Raw genomic sequence first — 13,918 nt, forward strand, 5'->3', positions numbered from 1 at the left:
AAGAACATAAAAAGCTAATTTAAAATCCAACCAAGCATTTTATCAAACACTTGGAAGGCACAACATAAAAGCATAGAAAACCAATAAGAGATAATAAAATCCAAACAACCAATTGAAAGCATCAATAATATAAATCGAAGAAAGAAATCATAAATATAAAATACCTCAAATTGCATTAAATAGAAAATCAAATCTAACATAAGAATTCATAAACTAAAGTGGATAAATAAATAAATCACCAAGAGGAGAGAAACTAAAGTGCTAGAATAAATAAGAGTAGAAGAGAAACTAAATTCAAGTAAAGTAGAAATCTAAAATTGAAAATAGCTAAACCTAAGAATCCTAAAACCTAGAGAGAGGAGAGAGCCTCTCTCTCTAGAAAACTACATCTAAAACCTAAAATTATGTGAATGAAAGTTGAATTTATGAATGAATGATTGATTCGCCCACTCTGCAGCCTCTAATCTGTGTTTTCGAGCTTGGAATTGGGCCAAAAACAGCCCAAAAATCGCCCCCAGTGATTTCTGATATGTCCAGCATGTGGCTCTGTCACGCGTACACGTCGCCCACGCGTATGCGTCGCTGAACTTTCGCAAGGTCATGCGTACGCGTGATGCACGCGTGCGTGTCACCAAACTGCATGGCAACTATGGCAAATTGCATATTATTTTGAAGCCCCGGATGTTGGCTTTCCAACGCAACTGGAACTGCCTCATTTGGACCTTTGTAGCTCAAGTTATGATCGATTTAGTACGAAGAGGTCAGGCTTGACAGATTAGCAATTCCTTCAATTTCTTGTATTTCTTCCACTTTTGCATGCTTCCTTTCCATCCTCTAAGCCATTCCTGCCCTATAACCCCTGAAAACACTTAACAAATATATCACAGCATCGAATGATAATAAGAGAGGATTAAACATAGCAAATTTAAGGCCAAAGAAGCATGTTTTCAATCATAGCACAAAATTAGGAAGGAAAATGTAAAACATGCGAATTCTATGAATAAGTGTGAGAATAGTGGATAAAATCCACTCAATTAAGTACAAGATAAACCCTAAAAATGGGGTTTCTGAATGGCCTATCCACAATAATACTCAACTTGGACCTCGGATTTACCCTTAAAATCTCTGCACAATAATTCCTTAGTTTGGCATATAGTAGTATGGCCCTTCCATGCACTTCTTCCTTTGCTTTTCTCCTTGCCCAGTAAGCCTTTCCTATACTAATGTTTGGCATGTACTTATCCTGAATGGTGTGAATAACAGTGGCCAGTCACATCTCTTCCCCATGACTAATGTTGTTGACAGTCATTTTTTATTTCCAGTCAATTGATGCAAGCCTACCACTGTAATTCCTCCCACAAGTATGCTTGTCATTCAAGGTCTTTATCCGAAAAAAGTCAGATCCTCCAACCTTACTTGCAAAACACATCCACTTGCACTTTTCTTTTTGTCCCTTACAAACCACTCTACACCTCAACTTGTCATTCTTCTTGTACCTGATGTCTCTTCTATTCAATAAGGCATGTTCCTTAATTGCATCTTTAAACTAGGAAAGTGATTTGAACTCCAAGGCCACCTTAAACTCATACTCTCTACACATTTTTGCCTTATTATAATTAGGAAACCTTTTTTTCTTAATTGTGTCATCAGAATCTCCCTCATAACTATCAATATCTTCAATTTCATAACCATCAGAAATGTCTCCAACTTGTTCATCCATCTCTCCAGAAGCTTGATTATCCTCAGCACCCTTCTCTGTAGTCCCTTCTTGATTAAGCGAGCCATTGAAACCACCAAATGCATTTGATTGTCCACTATCAACACCATCCTCTACATCAAACCCAAAGTAATCCTCATGTTCACCATTATCAGCACTATCATCAAATCTATTCTCCTCGGTAGAAGGCTCTGACTTAGCATTGACTTCTACTTCTATCAGCCCACTATCTTCACATTCATCTGGGACATAATCTGTATCAATTGATGTAATTTCAATCCCATTACCTTCTCTATAACCATGAACAGCAAACACTATACCATGTTTCACAGAATTTGTTACTAAATCCCTAGCCATTCTAACGGCATCCCCGTCTGACTTCAACTCTTTGAGACCTAACTTTAAGTCAACTTCAGGTTTCTTCCACCATAGCTTTGCATATCCCTTGTAGCCTAAACCCTTTAGCAAACTCACTATCTCTTGCAAATACCATTCACCTAGTTCATAATGCAAGTCTTCCACAACTACCCCACCTAAATATTCTAGCCCATATCCCATGTCAAGGAATTTTTCACCATGATGGAGCTCTATTGTGAACTCTGATTCTCCCATTACTACACAACAAGAAACAAAAAATACAAAATAGTAAACACCTAATCAAACATCACCAACAACGCCAATCACGTTAAAGCCACAAAATTCGGCAAATTTTGAAAGAGTGGAGAGTCGGAAAAAGTGTAACTCGTACCTAAACGTGACGGCAACAACAACTTCTTCAATAATAAAGGCCACAATAGAGAATAATCAGCTTCGATCACACAATGCTAGGTGAAAACGCGTTAATGGATCCACACAATTTAAAACGGAGAAAGGATGAAGAACAAGGGTTTTTTTGCCTGAGTGAAAAGGGAGGAAGAAGGGTAGGGGCTATTTTATCAACATGGAATAACTAGAGACACTGTAGATTACACTAAATATTTTTAACTTGGTATATCCAATTTGGGAATGGAATATTCCGTTAGTCCAAATATTTTTTGGTCACCGTAGGGACCAAATTAAAAACAAAATTAGTATAGGGACCCAATTGAAAAGAAAAAGAGTATAGGGACCTAATTAAAAATTTGGTGAAACTATAGAAATTAATAGAATAATTAAACCTAAAAAAACAAAATAAACAAAGCTTAACAGTGAAAATATAAAGAATACATTAAATATGCATTAATGAATGGAATATCAAACACCCTCAAAATCTTCTGCAAATATGATTAGGAATTCTAAATTAAAAATATAGTCCTAAGATACAAAAAAATAGTTTCATGAACTCCAGTATAATAATATCAATGAAAGGCACCAATATCCGTGTGAATCGAAGTCAATTTTACACAATTGAATTTCTCAAAATTAATCTAACATTTGTTATCATGTGTCGCATCCTCCTAAAATTTTAAATTAGACTCAATTCACGTTTATTATAAATTTATTTTAAAAAATTAAAAAGATAGATATTTATAATTTATAGATTTTAAAATTTAGGATCTACCAGTCACAAAAAGGAGATTCATTATCAACATGCATATATTATAAGAGTTAAAAAGTCATTTGATGATATCAATGTGTAATGTCACACATTCACACTTATCCTAGGGCAGCCAATGCATGAGGCTCCCACTTGGTCGATGCATGTAGCCTTATCCCCACAAACAAAGTGATTGTTTCTAAACTTTGAATATTATAGAAGCAATACAGCTTTGTTATAGTATTGTGTATTTTTTCCCTCTTTTTTCTTTTAACAGAAAATTAAATAAACAGAATTAACCATCAGTGAAAAAAATGCAATCTAACCCCAGAATTAAAAAAATACAACTTTAAACCCCCAAAACTTTATTTCTTTATCATAAATTTGACATTCTTTTAATCGAAGGTAAATACATTTTACTCCCTTGGACTTCTACTTATTTAACTTTAGTCTTTAAACCATATAGTTCAAGGGAGGCAAGATGCATTTTCTCTAAAGTCCAATTAATTTGAATAGTGCTCTAGTTAGCTTGATAGAGTGACAGGTGAAATCCATCTCTTTGTATAGTTTGAATTGTATAATTTTTAAATTTTAAGTGAAAGTACAAAAGTTCAACAGTTCAAGAGGGACCAAAACACATATTTCTAAATGTTCCAATTAATTTAAGTAGAAAAAAAATTCAGCAAAACAAGAGTTACACATATCCAATAATTTGCCTTTTCCATCGTGACCATTCTACTAAAGAATATTAATAAATTTCTGTATAAGAATCTTATACCAATAGTTTATCTATTTCAGCGAGAACATTGTGTACTTAATTTACAATGCACACACTAATTACTCAACACGAAAAATATAATTATGGCAATATACCTTATGCAACAGATAAAAGTGCACTATCTTATCTGAATTTGCAATGGAATGAGAAACGAGGAAAAAATCAGTGATTTTGGACTACCAATAAACCGAAGTAAAAGGAGATGACGACTGCGAGTTTCGATCAGGCCTCCATAGCCAAGAGCTCGATTTTGGTTTCGCTGCTGCTTTGGGATGACGCGGTGATGGTGAAAAAGCTTCTACTCACCGTATCTCAACACAATCCGGCTCATCTCCACCCGTTCTGCTCAGAGAGGCTACCTGTGTCACTACAAAAAAAAAAAGAGGCATAAAATGGCATCAACATAATGGAAGTTCTACAAAATCGCCGATATATTCATAAATTAAGGCAATTTATGCGGCTGCCGTAATTTGCTGGTAGGAAGCAGCGGTTTTTTTGCGCTTTTGGTGGTTTTAAATGCCATTACCTGCTCCTGCTACTGCTTCATTGATATAAAAAGTAAAAACTCTTCTATTTCATTAATAAACGTTGTCTATTTGATCGAGCCTCCATCCCAATGTGAGAAACCAAGTAGTTCCTCCATCGCAACATGAGATCTGCAATCTCATCCACGAGGCTCTCTTCTGGCAGCAAGCTCCTCCATCAACACTTTTCTTCTAGCTGTGATCTCCTCCATCAACGTTTCACTTCAATTAATGGATCTGCTGTGTGATTTTTTCTGCTCCACCGTGTTGTCCTCTGTGAAGCTTCTCCTTCTCCATCTTCGTTGAATTAGGTTTATATACAAATCCACATTCTCTTTTTTTAATTACTCATATTTTGTTTTCCAAATTGTTCCTACTTCTATTTCTGTAATTTTAGGTTTTGATTTTCTTCCTTGTTAGCGAAAATTGGGGGTAAGGTCTTCATGTAATTTCTTCGATTTTTTCTTACATGTGTGTATACAAATTTGCATTCTCTTCGTGGTTTTGATTTGTAAATATGCTCGTGGTTGGTAATTTACTAATTTTCATAGCACGTGTTTGATGAATTGCTTGAATGCTTATTTTTTTTATCTATGCATTTATTCAATCATTGTTGTATGTGACATATCTCTTTTGCAGACAAATCAACAAATTCTTTTATTAGTTTGAAACTTGTTTTTGTGCTTTGTTAAGTTATTTGCTTTAGAAAACAATGAAGTTGTTAATAATGAGGTTGTTTTCTGTGCAGATGATGAAGATAAATTGATTTGGAACTATTTAGAAGATGGAAGCTACCTAAATAAGAACCACTTGAAGATAGACATCATCTTTTCATTCATCTAGTGAGTATTAACATACTGAACTTAAATAGTGCTTGTGACCTTGAAATAATTAGTTTAAATTTTTTGATATTTATTGTTGTGAGATTCTTTTTATTAGTATATAGACGATCTGTAAATAATTTTGCAAATATTTATTTATTGTGATACAATTTATCCTATAATTTTAGTAAGTAAACTAATACCAAATTTATCTAAGTTTCTGTTAATAGGAAAAGTTGAATAAAGTTGCTAGTAATAAGGCCGAATTTATGTTGTTATACATGTGCAGTTTACTGGATTGGATTGGAAAGAAACAAATGCTTCTCTTTTTGTGTTGCCCGTTGTGCTCTTGTCTGCTCATTAAAAGGGACCCATTTAAAAAGAAGTCACTTTTAGATAATTGAGTTATTCACCATGTTTCCACAATTAAGAGTTTAAGACTATATATGGTACTTTCCTAGCTCACTGATGGTGGTTTCAATTTGCATTGTTGGTCCATGTTTAGACATTTTTATAGGATCGGAGGAAGCTGAAAACTGCATGTAAAAATAATTGTTAAAATAAAATTGTTAAATAAAGTACAAGAAAGATGAGTTTGATTTTGATTGTACAAGAAATTGTTAAAATTTCAAGGTTAGGTGGAAGTAATGAAGAAGGAGTTATTCAGTTTCAACAAGTAATATAAGTTGCACAAGATAATTGGTTCATATATAAATATTTTACAATTTTTAAATCATGTAGGAATTTGATCACTATGTACATTTAATTATGTGCTGGCTGGTAGTAAACTTTGTAAGGGTTGTTTATCACTATTGCACACTTTGTTAGTAGCGATGACAATGAACCATCTAGGAGCAGAACCATGTGCAGGATTCACGGTCGGTAAACTAAAAAAAAATATTGAGAGTCTTAATTTATTTTTTAATTGTTTTTTAAATTTTGCAATTAAAAAAAAATTTAACTTTGTTTATCTTTTCAATATTTTGAGAGTGCTGTTAGAAATTATTTTGAGGAGGTTGGGTGTTGGTGTTTGAATATGGAAGAGAAGAGAAGATGAAAAAATGAATAATTAAAATGAAGGAGAAAACAGAGTCAAATATAAGAGGGAGAAGGAAAGTGTATTCTAAAATTCTAAATCAAGTTGTGGTAGCTAGTTTTAGTTTACCAAAAACATGACTATCACGTTACTTCCATGGTTCCATGGCTTTCTTGCTAGTGCTCACTTAGTGTGATTTTTTCATCCCTTGTGTTACAGGTATATAAAAAACACTTTCATGTATATTTTACTTGATTGATTTCATGTTAAAGCTAGCATTAAATGTATTTCTTTTTTAAATTTCTTGAAGCTGCATCTTTTAATTTTGGATCAGCTAATAGATGTTATTTTTCTCTTTATTTTTGTTGTAATTACTGAATACCACTACAAAAAAAAGGGCACAAAATGGCAGCAACATAATGGCGGTTCTATATTATTGAACTGTAGGGACTTGTCATTCAACAAAGGTTTAAAAGGTCCTCTGTCTCCAGAGATAGGAGACTTAAGCAATCTAAATATTCTGTAAGATTCCTTAAGAAACAAGATCCATTTTCCTTATATTCACAAAAAAAATGCATACTAATACTTTCTTTCCTTAATTTGTGTCAGCATCTTGGCTGGTTGTAGCTTCAGTGGCAGCATTCCAGATGCATTGGGAAATCTTTCACAGCTATCCTTCTTGTAAGAACTCATGAGAAGCACAAAGAAGTGCTGATGCGGCAATTATAGATGGCTTGAATTCCAAAAGCTTTATCTCTGCATTATCATAGCATAAGAAGCAATCACTATTATTCATTATTATTTGGTTTTCGGCAGGTTTGTTCACTCGTATTGACGATCCATATGAACCACCAAGTAGTTATGAAGTATGTATTTCAGTATTTATATGTAATTGTTATGTTGTGTGTATACCTGGTATCTTTGAAGGAGGAAAATATTAATTAGCTGAGAAAGCACTTCGAATGCACTTAGTCCTTTTTCATTTGCTGCACCAGCAAATTCTAGATTTTCCTTTAAGAATATTGATGTCACAGCTGTGGTGTCCATGACAAAACAATTAAGGAGAATCCATAAGGCACTGGAATTACTTGGGTGATCTTGCTTGTTTACAAAGGACTGTATGGCGAAGTTGACTCAGTGAAGCGAGAGTTTGCAGCAGCTTCTAGTTACTATTTACAAGCTAATTCTTTATGGCCTTCTAGTGGAAATCCCCATCATCAGGTACTTTGTGGCATTCTTCAACTGTTTGTGCCTCTAATTTATTTTTGGTAGATTAACATCTCATATGTGAAGTGTGCCTTATAGGTATTGTATGCCATTTTGATAAGTATTTCTTCTTCTTCCTTTTCTTTTTAGCTTGCCTTATTGGCTTCATATTCTGAGGATGAGCTGGCAGCTACTTATCATTATTTTAGGAGTTTGGTTGTAGAGAGTCGATTTTCAACTGCCAAAGATAATTTGATTGCTGCATTTGAGAAGGTAATGTGACCATGGAGGATTTTTTTTTATTATATTGTTTCATAAGGGTTAATTGTTATCTTGTTCTTTTTTTGTAATGTGACATAGCTTTTTATCTTCTCGTATATTTTGCTTGTGCATAGGAGCAACAATTGTGCTTTTTGACTTGATCTTCCCATATTTTTTCCCTGTTATTTGTTTTCTTTTTCAAAAAATAGCAAAAGAACCCTCCATTTATAGATTTTTGGAAGATAATAAATAGCTCATAACATACTAACGACTCTTTGGTTTAAGAAAATCGTGAAGACCATACCAAACCGCCTTGAAAAGTAGCGTATTTTGATGAGCTTAGTTTTGTTGAGTTCAAATATTTGTGTAAATGATTTCAAAGTGAGTGAGATTTTCTATGTATCATTATTTCATCTATAAATGTTAATTATTTTATGTTGGTAGGAATTAACCATTGGATCTTTCTCTATAACTGTGTAGGTGGGTTGAATTCAAGAATAAAAGTCTAACAAAAGGGTTTCCAATATGTTGAATGGTGAACAGATAGGTATGTATGTATGAATTTGAGTTGTGCTGGCTCTTTGTTCTTGATTCTCAAATGGAAAATTGGGATGACTTCTCATTGATTCTATAATATAAGGTTCGTTACATCACATCCATTGCTATTATATATGGTGCTTAGTTTTACCTATAGTAGGTAGTAGTAGAATTATTATATACTTTCTATGGAATTGGGAGTATTGTCCTATCAAGGCTTGTCCTATCAACCTTTTTGGCAATAAGCTTAATAAGATGGAAAAAGAAAGGAGGTCAAGATACAATTATATATATTCTTAGACCATGCTCAAATCAGAGTCCTTAGGTTTTTAGACTCTCTATTGCTCAGTTCATGATTTCTTAAAGGACTTTACTATTTTTAATTTAAATAAAATTGAGCTTCTGTTATCCACTTTATGGAGGACATCTTATACTCCTGCCTTTGTAAGTCTTTTCTTTATAATTAAATTTCTTTCAGTAAAAATATACAGGAAATAAATAGTACGTGATGTGTTCATTCTGGAGTCCAATTATGAGCAGGCAGCTTGTTGTTATAATACTCAAAAGTTCATATATTTTATTTTATTTTTCCAAAAATTGGTGTTATAAGTTTGTGATGTCATCCATTTTACCATTTTTAACAACCTTTTCTTTTTTCTTACAGATTATTTGATGAAAATGATTTATCTGGTTCTATACCAAAAATATTAGGACTAGTTCAGACACTTGAGGTTCTGTAAGTAATTGCCTCATATTTCAGCTTTTTAATAAATTTTCTCGACTCTTTCTACCAATCTAATTTTATTTTTTTCTCTTTATATTATTTGACTAGCTATATATTGTTTCTAATGACATCTTTTCATTGTTATAATTTCAATTTATAATTGTTGGCTGGATAGAAATTTTCTGACAGAAGAGGTTCCTACAAATCTCTTGTAAGAGATGAGTTTGGATAATGAAGTTGGAGTGTTGGAGCAAGAAACAAAGATGTTGTAGCAAGTTTCCGGGATGAAACTCACACAAGAGACCAAGAAACTAAGGCAGGCTTGTTTGAAAGTTAATTACAAAAGGAGGAAACTTTTGGCCTCCAAATCTTATTTATCATCACTTACTTAAGCTATTTGTCTTGTATATTCATATTCTAAGTAATAAAAATAGCACTTATTAGATGGTTTAAATACATTATTAGATATTAACATAGTTTAAGAAACTAGATGGTAGATTTGACTGATTAGTGTTTATTGCAATGCTTGTATTTTGGTAAGTTTAGTAAGACAAGGTTTTGTATAAGAGTTATTAATTTTGATTTTCAATAATAAAAAATTATATATTATATTAATATTTTGTTTATGAGTTATATAATATTTCATTTATGAATTATGATTTTTTGCTATTGTGAAATTTTAATCACAAAATTATTTATTTAACGCGATAAAAATGACGGTAAAAATTATTTTTTTAAACGATAAAAAATGTCACTGTCAGGGTAAAACAGCGGTTCAAAAATGTCATTTTAACCAACCAAAATGCTACTGTCAGGGTAAAATTAGCGGTTCAAAAATGCCGTTTTAACCAAAAAAACGCCGCTCTGTCAGGGTAATAATGGCGGTTCAAACCACCGTTTTAACCTATTCAAAAACCGCCATTTTAACCCTGGAAATAACGGCGGTTTGAACCGCCGTTTTAACTAACAAAACGCCACTCTGTCAGGGTAATAATGGCGGTTCAAACCGCCATTTTAACCTATCCCAAAACTGCCATTTTAACCTTGGAAATAACGACGGTTTGAACTGCCGTTTTAACCTATTCAAAAACTGCCGTTTTAACCTAGGGAATTGTGGCGGTTTTCAGAAAATCGCCGTAATAACCAGAATGGCGCCCAGAATTATGTCGCTTAACGAAACCGGCATTATTGATAATAATGGCGGTTCAAACCGCCGTAAATACCAAAAAAACCCGTCGTTTTTACCAGAATTTTCTGTAGTGTCCGCCATCACCGAATACACTGTTATGGTTATCCGTTGAACTGGTTATGGCAGTACAAAATCCTATCGCCGTTCCCCACAGTCAGGTTGAAGATCCAGTGCTAATAGCTCAGTTGCAATTCTTCCATGTCTTGTTTCCTAACACTATCAATGGATCTCTTAATCCTACTCAGCTCCAATACTCACCGAGTCTGAAATCAAATCCACTATTAATTCTACCCTTCAAAAAAGTTCATCCAGCCCATAACCGCAAACGGAATTTCTTCCCTAACAATTATCAAGTCGAGCCACAACTGGAAGGTGTAAGCGCCACTTTCACTAAATCTCAGCCCATATCTAGGAGAATATCCCACATACGACACGTATGACCAGATTCCCAGAAATAGAAGAATCTCTGTAAAATAGTCTGTGAACCATAGCGTGCACCACAAGACTAGTTACGATTTGGGTTGGTGATCGAAGAATAAATGAATAATAATAAAAATAAAAAGAAATGGGCACCGCTTCCTTTTGGCTAGCTTGAAGACAGAGAGAAGTATATATTTGTCACTTTATCCTCAATCTCGCACCTTTTTGGAATCCACTCACCACCCTACTCTCTGTTCAACTTACTATTTGGAGAAGTGACCCTTAGACCCACTCTCTCTCGAATCAGCAAACCCACCCACCACCCGGCCCCCACATATCTATATTTACCAGAAAACGGAAAAGTCTTGTAATGGTTCATGTTTGTTTATGCGTGATTGTAGAGCTACATCTCCGCGCGTACATTACGAACAGAGGACTGGGAATAAATTCATTTTGGTTGTGCAATACTCTTGTTAACTTTTATTAACCAACCAAATATTATATTCCTGTATAAGAATCAATCTATTTAAAATAAAAAAATATAAAATTATTAGAATTAAACGTACCCGTAAATTGCACGGTAATCTATACGAGAAAATATACAAAAATATAAATTTTTTTTAAATTTTTTAAATAAAAATACGCATAATAATTTTGTGATAAAAAATTTATAAAATTAATTATTTTTAAAATTAAAAATAATAAAATAAATAAGTAATAACTTTATATATTTTTAAAAAATAACAATCTTTATTAATAATAATATATAATATGTAATTAAATTAAATATTTATATTAAAATTCTATTTTTTTAAATTATCTTTTAAATAACATTAGTAGTTGAATTTGTAAATATTTTTTTATAATTCATAATTTATGAGTAAAATTTTTAAATACTTTTATTTTTACGTTAAAATCGATTTGAGCAAATACAATCTTAGCATGAGATAAAATTTATTTTTGAATTACCTTTTCTATTATCATGGCCGAAGAAACTATTATGGAAAAATTATTTTTATTAAAATCTACCTAAAATTATTTTATATTTTAATATTATATTCATTTTTAGAATCAGAGTAATATGATAAATGTTGTTATCTGTTAAAATTTACCAACATATTTTATCTATTCTTGAATTGAAGTAGCTGTATTTGAAGTTAGAAACGATTTTATATTTTTTTTGTTAGTTTAAATACCTACCGAAACAGTTAAAGATAAGAGAATTTTTTTTTGAAATAAATTAAAAAAATATTTATTTCCAGAAACACATTATTTGAACTTTAATTTTTTAGATACGTTTTTTTTTTATTTAGGGCAAGTTCACCGCACCCCTAGCGAACTTCATAATTTATATGAAGTTCGCTGCACCCTTGACGAATTTCAAGTTGAGTTCGCCCATACTATATAAATCGTTGGGCCAATTCAGTTTGTCACTTTCTTCCTTTCAAATCTCTCTTCCAAATCTATTTTCTTCCTCCTTCGCTTTTGATATTCAGAATTTTCTTTACGAGATTTTCTATCTTCCGACATCCATGAAGTTCGTTATCCATTATATCGTCAGTTTCAAGTCAGTATATAACATGTTAGTTAGCATTACTGTTTACTGTTTACATGTTAGTTAGAGTATATAACATATTAGTTAGATTTTTTATATTATTGTTTTGAAGTACATTTACTGTTTATAACATGTTAATTAGAGTAAGTTATTAGTTAATTGTTAATTAGTTTAGTTGGAGTAGTTAGTTTAAGTTGTGAGTTAGATGGTAATTAGTTGAATAATTAGTTAGAATAGATTAAAATGATACATAGTTAGTAAAATTAAGTTACCAGTTAATTATTCATTAGTATGTTTATAGAGTTAGTTGACGGTCTCATGTAGTTGGTTTACATTTTAATTAGTAAGTTTATAAAGTGATTAAGATCTAAGGTAGACAGTTAGTTAGTTTAAATATGTCTTTTAAAAATTTAGTTAATGTGAAAGGAACTGAGTTGATTTTATGTTATTTTATTTTACTATAGTGTAGTTAGATGGAGCAGCAGTTATTCGGGTACGAGCATACGCTTTACAGATTGGATTAGGCTGAGCACATTACCGGCAGACTTGATTGATTGGTACACTTTTATTACTCTTGTTTATTGATGCGTGAGCATCTTTTCTATCTTTTCCTAGTGAATTGAATTTGCATGTAATTTGTTAAGTTTTATCAAGAATTAATTATCTTTTAGCCACTATGAATGCTACTTTGAGTCTTGTGCAATTTTATTTATTTTAGGTAGCATTCGGATGGATTTGATGGAGTTTCTGCAGAGAAAGAGAAGAAACCAAGGAGATAACCAGTGAGGAGCGACGCGTGCGCGTGATTTTGGAGCTATTCATGGTGACGCGTGCGCGTGCTTGACGCATACGCGTGAAAAGCAAAGTTGCTCAGCGACGTGTACGCGTACCTGACAAGTACGCATGACACGCGAAAAAGGCCATCGACGCGTACGCGTGACTGACGCGTATGCGTGACATGCGCGACATGCAGAATTTGCAGAAAATGCTGGGGCAATTTCAGGCCAAGTTTCGACCCAGTTTTCAGCCCAGAAAGCACAAATCAGAAGCTGCAGAGTGAAGGAAACAAATGGTCCCCACCCATCAACTGAAGACTTGTTAATTAATTCTAATTTAAAATTCAAATATTAATTTTAGGAAAAGATATTATTTTAGTTTTGAAAGATAGATTTTAAATTAATTAGGATTAGATATAAAAAGGGATTCTAACAGGGGGGTTCCAACTCAACATTATTCCATTCCAATTTACAATCCTTATTTTTCCTCTCTGAACCATGAGCAACTAATCCTCCATTGTTAAGGTTAGGAGCTCTGTCTATTTGTATGGATTGATTTTATTGCTTTTTCTATTCTAATTTATGTATGGATTTATAATTTAAGAATTGTTTTCACTCTTTATCTTATGAATTTGGGTGGAACGGAAGTATGACCCTCTTTCTATTTGAGTTCTTGTATAACTTGAAAAAGCTCTTTAGTTGAACAACAGCTTGAAAATATATTCTCCTAAATTTTAATTATCTGGATTTAACAGGATACGTGACATATAATCCTTTTATTTTTGGGTAATTGGAGTTTTTGTGGCATATAAACTGGAATTTGATCATCACCCTCTAATTGAAATTAATTGACCAAGG

At 32.7% G+C, this 13,918-nt stretch overlaps 1 long non-coding RNA gene across 3 annotated transcripts; it reads left to right on the top strand.

The window, feature by feature from the left end:
- Positions 1 to 3,428: 3,428 nt before the first annotated feature.
- Positions 3,429 to 9,735, top strand: LOC112764860 (uncharacterized). 3 transcript variants are annotated; one of them, XR_011875297.1, is made up of 10 exons: positions 3,429 to 4,846; positions 5,284 to 5,377; positions 6,840 to 6,914; positions 7,002 to 7,073; positions 7,209 to 7,258; positions 7,427 to 7,613; positions 7,749 to 7,871; positions 8,340 to 8,499; positions 9,061 to 9,132; positions 9,296 to 9,735. It is a non-coding gene; the product is annotated as an uncharacterized lncRNA (long non-coding RNA). The 3 variants fall into 3 exon arrangements; XR_011875298.1 differs by having other exon boundaries at positions 4,030 to 4,846; positions 8,340 to 8,406; XR_011875296.1 differs by lacking the exons at positions 9,061 to 9,132; positions 9,296 to 9,735 and having other exon boundaries at positions 4,030 to 4,846; positions 8,340 to 8,881.
- The last annotated feature ends 4,183 nt before the right edge of the window (positions 9,736 to 13,918 follow it).

Source organism: Arachis hypogaea, chromosome 17, assembly GCF_003086295.3.
Source record: "Arachis hypogaea cultivar Tifrunner chromosome 17, arahy.Tifrunner.gnm2.J5K5, whole genome shotgun sequence".
Taxonomy (NCBI): Eukaryota; Viridiplantae; Streptophyta; class Magnoliopsida; order Fabales; family Fabaceae; genus Arachis; species Arachis hypogaea.